Here is a 6,534-nt window from a genome sequence, read left to right as displayed (position 1 = left end):
GACACCCACCTCGCTACAACCTCCTTTCAGATAGTTGTAGAGAGCGATGAGGTCTCCCCTCAGCCTCCTTTTCTCCAGGCTAAACAACCCCAGTTCCCTCAGCCGCTCCTAAGACTTGTTCTCCAGACCCTTCACCAGCTTCGTTGCCCTTCTCTGACATGACCACTGTCAGGATCAGAGGAGGTTCCTAGGTGTCAGGGCTGCCTCCGCAAACAGGGGAGGATGCAACTGGACTAGTTTTGTGTGAGTGAGGACTCTGGATTTTCTGGAGGAAGCACGGCATCCTGTTGAAGCATCTTCCCCACCCTCACCCCAAAAGAGCGCTGTCTCTTTACTGCAGGAGGAATTTTGCCAGCCCACCTAAGAGGGCATCTCAGGCTGACCCGCATCCCTCAGGAGGGCATGTGCTTACCCTGGGTGCATTGCTTGCTTGGTACCTCAGCAAGGCTGGAGCTTGAGTCGGTGGGCTGCTGACTTCTAATGTCAGACAAATCCCATGGTTCTGCTGAGAGACACCTAGTGCCCTTGGGAGACGGGCCACCTGGCAGACCAACAGACAGATAAATCTTTGCAGTATTGGGAAGGTGGTTTGCTCTTAGGCATTTCAAAATTTATGTTTCACCCCAAAGGCTTTCATAGGTTTCAGGTCCATCTGCCCTATGCTTTTCTCTTTACCTGTCTACAATTTCATTTCTTCGGTGTGGCAGAAGAGCTAACATACAGCAACAACTTTTCCACTTCAGGCAAAATCCAAAGGTCCCTTGAAAACTCTGCCACTGTACCAAGAAAATGATGCTGCACTCTCGTGCCAGGTGCATACTGCTGGGGCTCAGAGCATGGGCTATCTATGTTCGCTCCCTTCAAGAGTCCTGTATGGTGTCCTCAATCCTTGATCTAGGCAGATGAGACCTAAATAAACTTGCTGAAAAAAAAGTCAGTATCTCTACAGCCTTTCGAGCTGGTTTAAGTAGGCTATGTATTTTTTCTGGGCAGTCAAAGCCTTGCACTTCCATGAGGAAGTCAATATTTGCATTGCTGCTGGCACAAGAACTCTAAAGTAAAAATTAATAAAAATGAGCTCATAGTACATTAGTTCTTGGAGAGTGCCTTGGGGATCGGGGGTTTGGCTCACCACTATCTACAGCTTATATGCATGCCCAGTATGCATCCAGCTCATACCAGGAGAAGAGGGGAGATGACTGAAGCCATGGTGTGCCAGGACTCTGTCCGGGAGAGGAAAACTTGACATATGCAGTCCAGTTCCTATAACTACCCTAGAAATTTCTTCCAGGAGTGGAATTTAGAGACTGTGGCTAGTCTGCAGGGAGATGTCTTTCTCCCTCTTTGGTGAGTAGGGCCACCAGTACCTTATATCACTATGGACTGGCTCTGACCTCAGCCTGACAAATGATCAGCGAGGCTTGCCAATCACGCACCATTCAGTAACTCATGAAGATCAGGAGGGTGAATAAAACACATCCCATCAATGCCTTTGCCACACTCCAGCATGGCTTTATTCAGTCAGAAGTCATTAAGACAAAAAGTCCTCTACAAACTTGGTGATTTGCCATCCATCATCCATCCTTCAGCACATGCAATTCATTCCAGCCACACTTCACCTGGTGCGGGGGCTTGGGTGCTCTCCCTTAGCTGTCTCTCCCATTCTCAAACCTGAGTGCTTGTGAGCAAATGAAATCGAATTAGCAGGTGCAGGTGCAACCCTTTCAGTCCCAAGGGTAAGCCTGAGAGTTGCAGATCATGGAGGGACCGAGTTTGAGTCACTACGTAACATACTGCTGCTGCTAACAATGATGAAGACAATGATGACATAATGTACAGATTGTAGGAACACTTTCAGTGATCAATTGAGTGTGGACATCAGGCTCTCATTATCTGATAAACAGCACTAACAGCAGCTGATTACACTGTAACCTTTACTTTGCTAAGGAACAGTCTATATCTTAGAGAGCATTTGCTTGAATGTGAATTAGGGAATGGAAGAGGATGGAAGAGCTGAATCTTAACCAGCTTATGTGAAAAGCACCTTGATTTCAGAGAGACCTCTGCAGTCTGCAGCAAACTCCGTGAAGGCTCTTAGCTTTACTTCATCTGTATGGTGTCCTAATAGAGGAAAATGTAATTTGTGTTTTCTCCTCTGTGGTCCCAGAGCACTGGTTGTTCCTTACATTTCTATCCCTATAAAAACAAATGGCAATTCTAATTACAAGTAAATGCATTAAGAGAACATTGCAACATGGGGAGCCAGTCTCCATTTCCTTATCATTTTCTTAGACCTGAGGTGTGGATCCCAGTTATACTGGTTTTGTACTGGGTACATGTATCACTAGGAGCACAGAAACCACATCAGGGTGGACTGGGCTATCTGCAGCGGGGGCAGAGCTGGGAGCTGCTGGGCGTATCCAACCACAGACAGAAGGGCAAGACCCAGCTCTCCTGCTGCTAGTGGTCATATAGCCCGAAACTGCAGCTTTTGATACTAGATGTTCCCAAGCAAATAAAATTTGGGAACCCAGTTCAACCAGCCACAAGGTCTTGGGGAGGCAGGAGGGCTTCATGGGGGTCAGAAATGTTCCTTTTATAGCAAATGAGCCTCCACACATGCAGAAGTGACCTGTAAGCAGAGCAGCTTCAGCTAGGGCTATATGTGTCCTCACTGTGCAAATTCAGCAGCCACCACAATCTTTAAGCAGCCCTCAGCTGGATGAAGAGCGAAGGCACCCCGGGGCAGGGGCCTCAGGTCCCTCTATGCCCCAGCTGCAGCACGGGCAGCGCTGGCTACCGGGGTGGGGGGGAAGCAAGGGCTCGATGCAGAGCATCTCCAGTGCCACCAGACCATCACAGGAGCAGATGGACCCCCAGCAAGCAGGTGAAAACTGCACTCCGCTGTGAAGGCCATTAGTACATCTGCTCTGAAACGAGCTCGTTAAAATACACATTCACCTTCATTATCCTGCAGCTGCATTGCCTGACTCATCCCACTGCAGTCACTCTGAAAAGGGAACCCAAGTTAAAAATCTTCTGAACTTGTTTTTTATTCACTGGGGAAGCTCACGTCTAACCCACTGAGAGAGCAATGGAAGCCATAACATCTGTCTTCATGGGAATGAAAGGGAACCTGAAAAAAAGAGAGAGGAAACAAATGCTGATTGAAAGACTGTTGTTTCATGTTGCTTTTCACAGTTTGACACAGGATGCTTTCTCACATCGGTGTAGTTAGTGCTCACGTACCCCAGTTGGGGCATGGCACCCCCAACCCAGGTGTGCCAATGGTATGCCCTCCTTTCCTCCCCTTTTTCCACAAAAACCACAGAAAACTGCCACGTAGCCATGGCTTGGCAGACACGGCCTTGCAGCAGGCTTTGGCTGGGATCCCTGCTCTGACTCCTGATCACACTAAACCTCTTCTTCTCTCCAGTGGCAGACGGTGGCTTGCACTCAGCCAAAGTTTCTTGCCAGCATTGTCCCTGGACACAGACCCCTCCTAGGTGGCACGCGGATGGACACGGTGTGCCGAGGGTTTGCAGACTCCTCTGAGGGGCCAGGGGATGCTCTGCCCTGCGCTGATTTCCTGCTCCCCCAGCTCACGGGGGGCAGAGTGTCCTGTGGGCCCCTCCGTCTCCTTCACACACAGACAGCGCTTAAAGCCATGTGAGTCCCCAGCCTCCCCCTGCCAAAATGGAAACCTCACAGCCTCAGCCCACCTCATCCAAGCCGGTAACTTTCTCCTGCGCTTTTATACACAGACATGCTCTCACCATACATCGCTTTTAGCTGCAAGAAAATTTCTCCCTCTTACTGTCTTGTTCTTAAAGACTGCTTTCCCAGGCTAAACATCCTTTGCTTTAAATAGATGGGGTGACCCAAATACTATTGTGAATGATTATTCAAGGATGAAGTACAGACTCTAGTCCAATGTTTTTTACAAGACAACTTAAATCAATACGATCTTTCTGATTAGTAGTTTCTAGGAAACCCATATGCTACATCATCCCTATTACATTCATCATTTGGCTCACTTTTGCTATATTTGTTCATGCGGTACATTATCAAGCGTCTGAAGCGTTTGTTCTATTGTCCTCTGGACTGCACTGACTTCTTCTGGAACAAAGTGTAGCTTAGAAATCCTCTGCTGTGGATTTTTGTAATGAATATTTTACAGTAAGCCACTTGTTACTAATGAGCCCAATTTTACTTGTACAACTCTTTTTATAACCTTTACTTTTAAAAAATAATTGGGAAAATTTACAATTGTAATTGAAGTGTTTATTAACTGATGGCCTACTTGCAAGATTTCACTGAACGTGGCATTGCAATTCAGGCCATTTTTCAGCTTTGTATAGGAAAAAAAACCTGCAAGCATGGAAGCCAACATTTTTCACAGCACACCTCTGAATATTCTTTTTTACTGCAGACTGTCTACTGTAGTATAGCAATGATTTCAACAGAAAATATACTGAAAGCCTGAAATCTAAATCTAATTTAAAGTCTAAATGGTGCACATGATTAAAAATGTATTGTCTATTCCCAGCAAATCATATATTGAAACACTAATGTTTCCCTAATTTTAAGCACCATCTAGTGAGTCAAACATTAGATCTGATCTTCCAAATTACAGCTGAGAAAAATAAGATCATGGCTTGACTGCATCCCACCTAGTGCTAGGTCTGTTCCTGAGATTCATAAGTCAGCTGTTTAGTCACTGCCTGCTCTCTTGCTAATGGACATTAAATACTCCCCCAAAGGTGCTGAAGACCCTAGCTGCCGTCTGGAGATAATTTGTCTGTTGACAAAGGAGGGTACTGGCTGAGTAGGCTCCCTAGCTAGACAAAGCTAACTGCTAAAAGTGGAGCAGGGAGAAACCTCATTTCGATAATGATAATCTTTTTTTTGTCACACCAGGGCAAGGGACTGGAAAGGATTTGGCTTTATTTCAATTATAAGTGAAGAAAAAAAGATCTCTGGGCAAATAAACAGCTTTATAAGGATCATGATTCTTACGATTTCTATTAGCTGGCTTGCCATGAAGATGAAGTAGGTCTGAGAGGGAATCGCACAGCAAATCTGCATGCAATTATAGGACCTGCTTATCTGGCGCTGGTATTAAATCAGTTCAGTTAAATCAGCACCGGCTCCTGTGGCAATGCACTGTAATCAGCTGGCAACTGACCTGTATAAACTGCAGCCCGTGCGCAGAATTCATCTGGAGAGCAAGTCATACATAACCAGTTTGGTTAACACGGCATCACGCTGGGCGCAGGCACGGACGTTCAGCCTGAGCCTCATTTGGCCTCTCCGAAGTCACAGTGCTTGCGGTCGGTGCTGTGCCGGCAAAACCGGTGCAAGCCTGGGCAGCGTCTGGCCTGGCCTTGCTGGGGGAGGGGAAAAGGCATGTTGCCTCTGCCTGCAAGTACATCACTGGATGGGGGGGCGAGCGTGTTTTGGCTGCTGCTGGCAATACCCACAGTTGCCCAAGACACATCTCTGTGGCATCACAAGGCATCCCTTTCCTCCTTCGTCCCCACCGCCCATACGTGTCATTTTGCTAGCAAGGGGGAAGATTTTTTAGCAAGAACCTGATTTATGGCCTATAATGTCATGATGGAAAGTGGATTCAAGTAGTAAATCAATTTTCAGAGCTATACAGCAATGAAGAACAATGTTTTTGGAGTCCTTCCCCATAAACAGAACAGAGCATGTGTAGGTATCATCAGTCTGCTTAGCAAGACAGCTTAGGGTCACTAGGACAGTCGCACGGCATGCATGATCCATGTTAGGATCCAGTCAGCTCCCAAACACCCCTCGATTACAGTGGTGAGCCAGAATTTCATGACATCACATAAATAAATATAAGCAAATACAGTAAAAAGGCTTTACCTTTGGCTTGAGCAAAAGGTGAAATTGTTCAGTCCTGAGGGATCCTCCTCTGCCCCCAAGTCTGCTGGCTCATGATGCAGTAAAATGGTCTGGCATTTATCAACCCTGTCAAGGTTTGCAAGTCCTGAGCATGTTTGACCTGGAAAGAAAGGTGTCAGGAGGAGATTCCTGAACACCTCCACCCAGAGTTACGCAGGGAAAAAAAAGACAAATAAAAGCAAGCTTTAAGAGGTCAGAATGTGTAGCCCGCCCAGAGCTACTATTCCTGGTAGAAACTAGACCCTGAAGGGCCCAGGTGAAAATCGGGGATAATCCCCATATACGTGCTTCTAATTGGGACAAACTGAAAGTGAGAAAGCTGAGCGAGTCAGCTCCGGCCCATTCCCGGGGGCTCCGCGTCTGTTCCCAGCTAGTAACTGAGAGCACAATTATGCAAAGCCTCCTCTATAAACAGATTTCGGTTTATTACGGCCGAACTGGGGGAATCTATTTTTGTCACTGCTTTGTGCGAATGTGTTACCCTTGTGATTTCCAGCCAGGTCATTCCAAGTCAGCTGCTTTGGCTGCGGCTGTCGGTGGAAGCTCCTCCATCGTCCCAGTCCCTGGCCTGGGGTTGGCTCCCGGGCAGGGGGGACGAGG

The 6,534-nt window shown here is 47.1% G+C and overlaps 1 long non-coding RNA gene across 2 annotated transcripts; it reads right to left on the bottom strand.

Moving 5' to 3' along the window:
- Positions 1–1,487: 1,487 nt before the first annotated feature.
- LOC103896962 lies at positions 1,488–6,329 on the bottom strand. 2 transcript variants are annotated; one of them, XR_657452.1, is made up of 4 exons: positions 5,896–6,329; positions 5,189–5,390; positions 2,962–3,136; positions 1,488–1,678 (listed from the first exon to the last, which is right to left on the bottom strand). It is a non-coding gene; the product is annotated as an uncharacterized LOC103896962 (long non-coding RNA). The 2 variants fall into 2 exon arrangements; XR_657453.1 differs by lacking the exon at positions 5,189–5,390.
- Positions 6,330–6,534: the final 205 nt, after the last annotated feature.

Source organism: Aptenodytes forsteri, unplaced genomic scaffold (assembly GCF_000699145.1).
Source record: "Aptenodytes forsteri isolate BGI_AS27 unplaced genomic scaffold, ASM69914v1 Scaffold273, whole genome shotgun sequence".
In the NCBI taxonomy this organism is placed as follows: Eukaryota; Metazoa; Chordata; class Aves; order Sphenisciformes; family Spheniscidae; genus Aptenodytes; species Aptenodytes forsteri.
Note: the sequence above shows the minus strand (reverse complement) of the source record. Positions and strands in the feature narration are given on the sequence as shown.